The sequence below is a fragment of the Medicago sativa genome, chromosome 7 (genome assembly GCF_051527215.1).
Source record: "Medicago sativa cultivar Bolivia chromosome 7, Bolivia_mono, whole genome shotgun sequence".
Taxonomy (NCBI): Eukaryota; Viridiplantae; Streptophyta; class Magnoliopsida; order Fabales; family Fabaceae; genus Medicago; species Medicago sativa.
In genome coordinates, this window is record NC_140755.1 from 59,417,767 (window position 1) to 59,428,433 (window position 10,667).

Consider the following 10,667-nt stretch of genomic DNA (forward strand, 5'->3'; position numbering starts at 1 on the left):
TTTTCAATATTTTTTTTGATAAATTTGTGACATTGTTTTACATGTTGAAATTGATGGAAATATGTGTGATGATTCTTTGATTAATATCTTGTTTTTTTTGTTGAATTTGTGTGAAATTTTGCTATGATTGGGCCACAATACTTTGACATATGACATGAGTGCTTGATGTGTGACTTTGTGATGAATATGCCTCTGAGTTTGTGTTTGTTTTACTGTCTTGTGAATTGATTAGTGGATTTCTTGTTTTACAAGTCATGTAATTACTTTAATGTATGAATAAAGTGCCAAATATGCCTAAGACATGTCACAACTCTTGACTTGAGTATGTTCTTCAAATCCCCATATTGTTAAGTATAATAAAACCTTTTAGAAAAGTTGACATGATGTGAGGATTATAGGTCATACACCTATCTTGATATTATGATAAGTTTCAGGAATATTTTGCCACTTTTAGGTTAAAATTTTCATTAACTTTTGACAAGTTTTAGCATTTCTTTTGCTTATTATTTTCAATTCCTTTTATTCCTTATGCCACTAACTATCTCATTTCATGTTTCATTCATTCATAAGCATTCCATGCTTCATCTCCTCCTCCATCTTATTTCTTGCACTTTAAGTTTCACCAAAAATTAGAATGTAAAACTTAGGAATTTTGTAATATTTTTCCTATGCTTTTAAATTCTTGCAAGACCATAGAATGTATCTAGGCCAATGATGTAACGGACAATGGACTCTAATGATGTACACCGACACAAGCACCGACACATGCACACACCTCACTTTAGATGTATGCTTAGAATATGCATGTTTAGGTGTATGTTTAGGATTGCATGTTTAGATGAATGCTTAGGATTTACACTTAGAAAAATCAATTTTCCAAAAAACTTGAACAACTTCACTCAAATCATTTTCATAATAAACCTTGGGATCCAAAATCCCATTGTATTCTCTTTTATTTTCTTAATCAAATTTTAATGAACTTTAATCATACTTGGACTTTTTCTATTCAAAATAACTAACCAAACCTCACTTTTTTTTTCTTCTTCTTAAAGTCTCATGCCTTTAAGGCCTCTCAATCTCCATTCTTCAAATTCCAATTTTCAAACTTAAAATCAACCAACAAAAACAAAAACATTTTTGGAAGAGAACTACGGTGGATTTGATCCCTTAAACGGATACGTAGGCAAGGAATCAAAATTCCTTCAATTCAACTAAAATAAAAATTCAAACACATTCTTCTCCCTCCAATTCTTCATTTAGAAAACCTTTAGGCTTAATATCACTTTCAAATAGCATTTAAAAAAAAGTGCGCGCGTAGAAAGTAAAGACGGTTCCTATAGGTTACTATAGTCGTTATGGGTGCCTAACACCTTCCCGTAGCGAAAACAACTCCCGGACCTCGATTCTCAAGGGTTTTGCTTACTTTTTCCCTTCCCAAGAAAAAATAAGATATCACCGGTTAAAAGGTTCAAACGTAATCAATGTTTGACACCCGAAAACCAAGATAAAACAATGCTTAGGGGTTATCTATCCTCATAGGAAGTCTTTTTGGATGTAATTGTCCTTTCCCCCTAAATTCAAAATCACCCTAAGTAGTGCTGCAAAATTTTTCTTTTATTTCATCTCCGCGTAGGAAGTCTTTTTGGATGTAATTGTCCTTTTCCCCTAGCATTGATGAATTTATTTTCTTTAAGTTCAAATTAGGGAGTCACCACCACAATTAGGAAGTTAGGGATTGTCCTTTCCCCCACATGTTGGTGCCATTCTCCCGCCCCATTTAACTTTTAACAATTAAGAATATAACATTGAAGCATAATTGATTAATTTCCCACACAAACTTATACTACTTTTACTCTAAAGACTTTAAAGGGTCTAAGTTAACACTAAAGATATAACGTGCTCCTTAAAATACCTATTCATACGCTTGCTCAAAGATTGCAACCGGGTGCTTTTCTCATTGGAGAGTTTTTCACAATAAAACAAAATATGGGTATAGCAAGAACACAAAAAACACAAGAAACCACTTTCATGTACAAGAAACAACCTTTAAAGAAGAGACAAAACAAAAAAAATTATGCCAAATTTTACATTGAAAACAAGCTACTAGTCATGCCTTTCACTATAAAAACAAAACAAAAGAATAAAGTTCAAGGGAGTTTGGAAACACTACGACTCTAGACACTTTATTAGCCCCCCCCCCCCCCCCCCCCCCCCCCCCCACACACACACACACACACACACACTCTTAGGGGAAGCATTGTCCTCAATGATTCAAAGAAAAAGAAATTAAAAGAGAAGAAGAAGTAGGAGAAGTAGAAGAAGAAGGAGTAGAAGAGATGGATAGAGAGAGTAGGAGAAAGAGAGAAGAGAGAAGGGAAGAGAGGAAGAGGAAAGCTCACATTTTCTCATTGAGGTCCATAGGGAGGACCTTGGAGATGAAAGTGATGCATCATCCTTCGGAGCATCTCATTGTTTTCTTCCGACATGCGGTTGCCTCTTTGGACATCATCTCTTAGCCCCAAAAGTTCTACACCTTGCCTTTGTTGCTCGGTGCTTATCCTTTCGACCTCGAGTCGCATCCATGCCCATCTTTGATCGTCATTTAGCTCTCCGAATTCATGGTCATGGTGCTCTCCCTCATGGTGCAAGTTTGCACCTTGTCCTTCATCGTGATGCTCATGTACCTGGCCTTTTGGTTGTCATCTTTGAAGACGGTGCCATGGTTCTTTACCGGTGCTCTTTTCTTTTGTGGAGGTCCTCCGGAAGAGGTTGCTGGTTCCTTGCCACTTCTTCTTGAAGCCATTAGACCTTTGACCTTGGGTTGACTTTGGAGTTTTGGTTAAGGTTATGGTTTGGGAAGATTTGTGGTGGAAAGGATTGGTTTAGGGTTGGGGTTGATGTTTGAGTAAGGTTTTATGAGTTTGATGATGAAGATTGGTGAAGAAATTGGGTTAGGGTTTAATGGTGTATGAATTTGGTGTTTGGTTTTGGTATGGCCTAGAAGGACTTCGGAGGTTTGAGAGGAAGTAGCCGCTTGCTGGGCTACTTGAGATATTTGAGTCTCTAGAAAACTTTGGTGAGTAGAAATGGAGTCCACTTTAGATGTAAGCTTGACACAAGAGTCGTTCAAAAATTCAATTTGAGTTTTAAGTTCTTGAAATTGCTTGGATTGTTCCATAACACATTTTTCTAGTAAAATTTCCAAGCTGGATTTTTGAGGGACTCCTTGGTTGTTTGCATAACCGGGTGGTGTTGTTTGTTGTCCAAAGGGATTTTGACGTGTTTTGTTAAAAAAAAATTGTTTTGGCCTCATCCCTTGATCATATTTATCATAGTTTAATTGCTCGGGACTTTCAACCACACTTCCTAGTTTGCATTCAACGCTAGTATGGCCAAGTATTCCACAAAATTCACATGGTGGTGAAACAGGAGTAGGTGTGACAACACTTACACTTAATTTATCAAATTTTTGAAAAAGTGCGTCACCTTAGCAGATAGATGATCAAGGGTAGAAATTTCATACATACCTTCCTCTTTTTTAGAGGGTGAAGGAGCAACATTAGTGATGTCCCTTTCATAGGTCCACTGAAAGTGATTTTGTGTCATGTCCTCGATCAAAGCATATGCTCCTGTGTATGTTTTATTCATCAAAGCTCCACCTGCAGCTGCATCAACATAAATTTTTGTGGTATACAAAAGGCCATTATAAAAAGTGTGAATAATAAGCCAATTCTCTAAACCATGATGGGGACAAAGTCTAAGCATTTATTTGAAACTCTCCCACGCATCGTAAAGAGATTCTCCATCTTTTTGAGTGAATTGTATGATTTGTTTTCTTAAGTGAACAGTTTTAGAATATGGAAAGAATCGAGCAAGAAAAGTTTGCTTCATTTGATGCCATGAAGTGATAGAACCAATTTCCAATGAATTAAACCAAGTACTAACTCTACCCCCTAGGGAAAAAGGAAAGTAGTGCAGCCTTACGACCTCTTGGTTTGCATTCACGGTTCCACTGAGTCTTAAAAAAGTTGAAATATGAAAATTCAGATCCTCAGTGGGTGATCTGAAAAATTGATTTTGCTGCACTAACTCAATAAGTGCAGGGTCTATTTCAAAATTGTCATCAACCGTTGGGTACACAATAACATCGTATGACTCATTTGAAGATGGGATTGCATACTCTATGAGAGTGCATTCCTTAGTCATATTGTTATTATCTTCCCATGAAGTTAAAGGCAAAAGAAGAAATAGAAAAAGAAAGAATATATATATATATATATATATATATATATATATATAAAATAAAATAAAATTTTAGAAAAAGATTTTTTTTATATGAAATAAAATAAAATAAGGAAAAATATTTTTTTTTTCAGTCTAATCACTATTAAAAAGTCAATCAAATTACAACAACTCCCCGCCAACGGCGCCAAAAACTTGATAGAACCAAACCGCAAGTGCACGGTCTATCGAAGTAATAGTAGTAAGAAGAGTATCGTTCCGCTAGGGAGTTGTTCAACTTAATTAACTTTAAAAAGAATGATTAGAGGAGAAGAAAGTTTATAAAAAGAGGTTTGATTGCTGAAGGTAAATAACAATAATATAAAAGAGCCTTGGGATTATTGGTTTGTCATAATAACAAATCTTTCACTAGACTAGACTTTAACTTCTAATTCTATGGTTTACACCGTAATTTCCTAAGAACGGTTTCCCTTTAGCCCCTCACCTTTCCGATGAAAGTCCGGTGAGAGTTTACTTCTAGTAACCAAGCCTATTTCGCTGACTTGATTACTAGAAGATGCTTATAAGGATTGAAACTACTTGTGTCTCAATAATTGCAAAGACTATTTCGCTGCCTTTGCAATTATTGTCTAGATTCACTTGTTCCAACATCAAAGCTCCGCTCTCGCTTTATGAATTGATGTTTGGGATGATGGATTAACAATTATCAAACCCTCCACTTTCGCTTCTACAGTTTGATAATTGTTAATTCATGTTAAAACGGTGAATCTAAATTAGAAATTACGGTTACATAGAATTAAGGTTAAAGCTTGGTTCGTTAGGATTATGTCATTAGACTCTCCCAACAATCCCAAGACAAAGAAGTCTACTCACTCATGTTCATCGTAGACTTGGGGGAAGAAGAGAGAAAACAATAAATAAAAGAAAGGAGCTTTATTGAAATAATAATACTGAAATATTCTAAGTAAAAGGTGAATGTTTATGGTGGAGAGCTACTCTATTTATAGCTTTACAATTGACTTAGAAACTAAGCAACTAAAAGGGCAAAACAGTAAAGCTACAACAGGGTAACTTGGGCTTGAAGAAAAAGCAGCAAAAGTGGCCTCTGGAGGTGGCATGGCCGTGCCACATGTTGGCACTGGCCGTGCCAAGCTTCTGACTTGGTGGGAACATGTTTTTGTTCCGTATCTTCGTATTTTCGCACTGTATTTGCTCCAGTCCTCTTTCTTTTGCTCCAAGCACCTTCCACCATATATTCGTTCCTAAAATATAATAAAAAGAAATTTGAAGTAAAATATTCAAAAAGGAAATAAATTGCAATAAAATCAAATCAAATCTTTAATAAAACTAAACTAAATAATGCGATAAAATAGACTAATTATTGACTCATCAGGTGAGAATATATACTGAGGGAGAGTGAGTGTAATTTTATGCATAAAATTGACTATGTGAATCAATTCACTTACTGAGTGAATTGATTCAAACCATAAAAGACAAAACAGGATGAGGGGAGAATGCTATGAAGAATGATGCGTATCAAAGGAAAAATGAAACGATTCAAAGTGCACATTGTTATACCCTAATTTTGGACCTAAAAATACTAGCTCAATTCTTCTTTTCTTGTATTTCAAGTCATTTGAATTTGTCCTTGATCAATTGCACCTTCCTCTGCATCTTATTTCAATGTTATTTGCAAAATTCATGAAAAAGGGTATTTTAGTCATTTCCTGCATTCAAACTCATTTAGTCTTTGAAAATTGTTTGAGTCCTTTCAATTGGTTTGTATAAGTCTTTATTTCAATTCCATGTCAAAATCCATTCCAAAAATTGCAGTTGAAGTCATTTTGAGTCAGTTTAGCCCCTAGGGGCATTTTAGTCTTTTCATGTGTTCAAACCCTGTTTAGTTTCTATAAAAATTGTCCCTGAGTCTTTTCAATGTACTTGTATAAGTTTTTGCTTAAATTCTTTGTTAAAAGCCATTTTAAAATGGCATCAGAGTCATTCTGAGTCGTTTTAGTCCCTAGGGGCATTTTGGTCATTTCACACGAAATTTTGGCAGAGATAGGTTACTTTAAAGTACCTCATTTAAGTAATTGGTTCATTTTAGTCCGTTTTGTTGTTTTTAATCGTTTCACTTTACGTTATTTTCCATTTATCAATTTTAATTCAATCTTATTTTTTAAAATTTTCCTTTTTAGTCCTAAAAACTTCTAAAAATTGCACTTTAGTCCTTTTATTTCATTTTATTCCTTTTAGGGTTTTTCTTATTTTAATTTTTAGTCCTTTAAGTCAAATTTTTATTTTTAGTCTTTTTTTCAGGTCAATTGCAGATTGGTCCCAAAGTTTTAAAAATTACAGAATAGTCCTTTTTTTAAAAATTTGCAGTTTAGTCCACAACTTCTCTTTTTTTTGCAGAAAAGCCCTCAAGTCCAAAAATCAGTCAAGGCCGAATCAGTTAAGGTCCAGGACACATGTCACCATGCCATTGGGTCTCAGGTACACATGTCAAGCTATAAAAGGAGCCAACTCATCAATTGCACAGAACAACACCATTCATTTTCTGCCAACTCACACAAACAGAATCGAAGTTTCTCTCTCCATTCAGTTACGATCCAAAACCAGGATCAATCAAGAACACAGAAGAACAATCACAAACCCTAAGTTCTCAGAACCACAAATTCAACACAATTTCAACGAATTGGTGAGAGTTCTCAGAGATTCGAATCTGAATCATCATCATTGAACTCTGGCCACTGCAATTCAAGCACAAGTTCAGAGAACTTGTACGATCACAGTGGAGAAGAAGAGGAATTGAAGAAGGAGAATCAAGTCAGAGAAGGAGAAGAAGAATTTCACCAGTTCAACAACAACGAATCATCTACCAGAAACTCAGAGAAGATTCACGAAGGTTTTCTTCGTCTTCTCACTCGAATTTCCAGGTAAATCCACAAAACCTACTCGTTTTCACTTAGAATCATCATCGAAGGCTCGAAATTGAAAATAAACGGTGAATCGAAGCGAAAACTTTGAAAGGATTCAAAAAAAGTTCGAAACGAAACCCTAAAATGTAAATCCTCAGAGATTCACCGTTTATTTCATGAATCAGAGTTCAAATCCATAATCAGCATAGAAAATAGGTTAGATTACGGTTTAGTTTCAAGAAGATTAGAAAAAACTTTGAAACCCTAGAAACCGAAAGTTCAAGTTCCGATCTACTTCGTTTCAGCCACAATTTCTCAAAAATAATCTTGGATCTGTAAACTGGGGAGGAAGACGAACAGTTCTGGGTAATTAGTTTAAAAGTTAGCATCAGTTCGTCGGAGAAGATGAAGATTCCGATGAATCTTCATCTTCCTCCGCCGTTCTCCCCAGTTTCAGGCAACGTTAGTGTTCAGAGAGAAGATGAGAGAAGAACGAGTGAAGAGAGAGAATGAGAAGTGAAGAATGAATCAGACCGGTCACTAGGCATTTATATAAGGCATTGAACCGGTCTGGTTCAATTGGTTTGCTTCCCTTTGCCCCCTGACCGTTGGTTCTAGGGTTGATCCATCTGGATCAATCCAACGGTCCCTGAACTCCCTGAGAATCCAAGATCCATGGGTGCGTGGGTTTGGGCCTATTGTTGTACTGGATTTCGTTTTTTCTTTATTTTCTTGCTATTTTGACACTGTTTCTTGCTGTTTGCACCCCTATATGTTCAAAAATTCTTGAAAAAATTCCATAGGATTTTCCATATGTTCTTGATATTTTTCTTGGCATTTTTGTGATATTTGTATGTGTTAAAACCTGTGGAAAGTATGGGGGGTATTTTCTTGTTAATTTTTTTACTATTTCTTGTAAAAATTTGTGAAGTTTTGCATGTTCTTGAGTCTAAAAATCTTTTAAAAAATTCTAAAATTTTCATATACATTTCTTGATAATTTTGTAGTATTTTGGTGATGATTTTTGCATATTAAAAATTGATAAAAAATAATGTGTTGATTTTCTTGCTATTTTGTGATGTTTTTGGATTAAAAACTTGTGAAAAATGCTTGATTCTAATTCCAACCCCTTGAAAAATGTTTGTGACCTATACCATATGATTTTGTGAAATTTTAGCTACTGTTTGTATAAGCTTTTGCTGCATGTGTGTGAATTTTTCTCAGTTGCTTGATTTGCAAGTTATGTTTGTGAGTAAATGATGCAAATATGTCTAAATTCACTTTAAAATGTCAAGTTCATCATGTTGCCTTGATCCTCATCTTAAAACCAGAGTTTATGCCCTTTGAAAAATAGGTTGAATTGTGAGAATTATAGGCCATATGATTCTTGCATTTTTGTGGTTGAATTGTAGCTATACCTTGCATTATTTTGGCTATGTCTTGTGTCAATTCCTATGCTCTTGTTATAGTATTGTTCATGCTTTATCTTTACCATATTACACCTCATGCTACTAACCATTTCATTTCATACTTCACATATTCCATAAGCATTTCATCCTCCATCTTATATTCTTAGTCCTTATTATCATACACTTTAATTTTTACACAAAGGCTTAGAATGTAATGACCTAGGGATTCTTGTACTTTACTTTTATGCAATTTTAATTTCTTGCAAGACCATAGAATGTATCTAGGCCAATGATGTAAAGGACAATGGACTCTAATGATGTACACCGACACAAGCACCGACACATGCACACACATCACAAAGATATCTTTAGGAATATGCTTAGGTTATGCATGTTTAGATGTATGTTTAGGATTGAATGTTTAGATGAATGCCTAGGATTTACACTTAGAAAAAATCATTTCTCAAACAAATATGAACAACATCACTCAAATCACTTTCTAAATAAACCTTGGGATCAAAATCCCATTGTATTTTTCCTTTTATTTTCTTAATCAAATTTCAATGAAAATTAATCATACTTTGACTTTCTTTTGCAAAATAACTAATTCAACCTCACAATTTCACAATCTCATGCCTTTAAGGCCTCTCAATCCCCATTCTTCAAAATTTCAATTTTCAAACTTAAAATCAACTAACAAAAACAAAAACCCTTTTTGGAAGAGAACTACGGTGGATTTGATCCCTTAAATGGGTACGTAGGCAAGGAATCAAAATTCCTTCAATTCAAATAAAATAAAAATTCAAACGCTTTCTTCTCCCTCCAATTCTTGACTTAGTAAACTCTTGGGTGTAAATAACATTTTTCAAATAGCATTTAAAAATAAAGCGCGCGCGTAGAAAGTAAAGACGGTTCCTATAGGATACTATAGTCGTTATGGGTGCCTAACACCTTCCCGTAGCGAAAACAACTCCCGGACCTCTATTCTCAAGGGTTTTGCTTATTTTTTCCCTTCCCAAGAAAAAATGAGATATCAACGGTTAAAAAGGTTCGAACGTAATCAATGTTTGACACCCGAAAATCAAGATAAAACAGCTGGCGACTTCACTGGGGAGATTCGAGAGTTACGCCTAGTCTTTATTTCCACGCTTGCGCTTTCGTTTTTACTTGCTTCTTTTTTTGCTTTCCTATGTGAATAAATGTTAAAATTCTTGCTAACGTGTGGGGTGAGAATATCAAAAGTCCTACACCCGGGCTGAGTGAACTTAGGATTTAGGAGGGATATAATCGACAATTCATTCCGGGGGTTGCCTCGTGTTTTGGATTATGCGATCAATCCCACATAGCTGAGGCATTTTGGGGGTGATGTTGTCAGCGCGTGTTGTCGCGTTTAGGCATTTTACTTCTAATTGTTCTATGACGCTATGAACCGTAGATAACCAAACCCATCCATGGCCATTTTCTAGAATGTAGTGCGGAGGCTAAACCGAGTGTTGTCTCGAATTTTAGTCGTCACGCGATACTACACTCAAGTTAGACCTCCTTACGGATAATCATCGAGGGGGTGTTTGTCTCGTGGCACCATGATATACGTCGGAGAGGTTACAACTTGGGAACCTTTTTAGAACCCGGTTACTATCTCCTAAAGCCCTAGTTTCACCGGAAACCGTGTCCACCCATGACTCCTCGACTTTGAACTTCAACCCACCATGTTTTCTCCGAACTTGAACATAATCATGCATACATGCATACATGCATAAACTTTTTCCATGCATTTTATCGAAGGGCTTAGACAAATTGAATTTGTAAACATTGTAGGAATGGGGAAGACTAAGGCCTACAAGTTCAAGGAAGTAGATTTGGCTAGTTTGAGAGGTTTGGCACTCAAGATCGAGGATCCGACTGGTTTCCGACATCGTTACGGGGCTTTACTTACTATTCTCCAGACTAATGTGGATGAGAAGCTTATGCACACTCTAGTGCAATTCTATGATCAGGAGTATCAGTGCTTTACTTTTCCCGACTTTCAGTTGGTGCCTACTTTAGAGGCTTATTCTTGCTTGATGGGTCTATCTATTGCTAAGGGGGTACCTTT

At 35.6% G+C, this 10,667-nt stretch overlaps 1 non-coding gene across 1 annotated transcript; it reads left to right on the forward strand.

Annotated features, from left to right (window-relative positions):
• The first annotated feature begins 3,736 nt into the window (after positions 1–3,736).
• LOC146907239 (small nucleolar RNA R71) lies at positions 3,737–3,844 on the forward strand. Its single transcript, XR_015020898.1, has one exon. It is a non-coding gene; the product is annotated as a small nucleolar RNA R71 (small nucleolar RNA).
• The last annotated feature ends 6,823 nt before the right edge of the window (positions 3,845–10,667 follow it).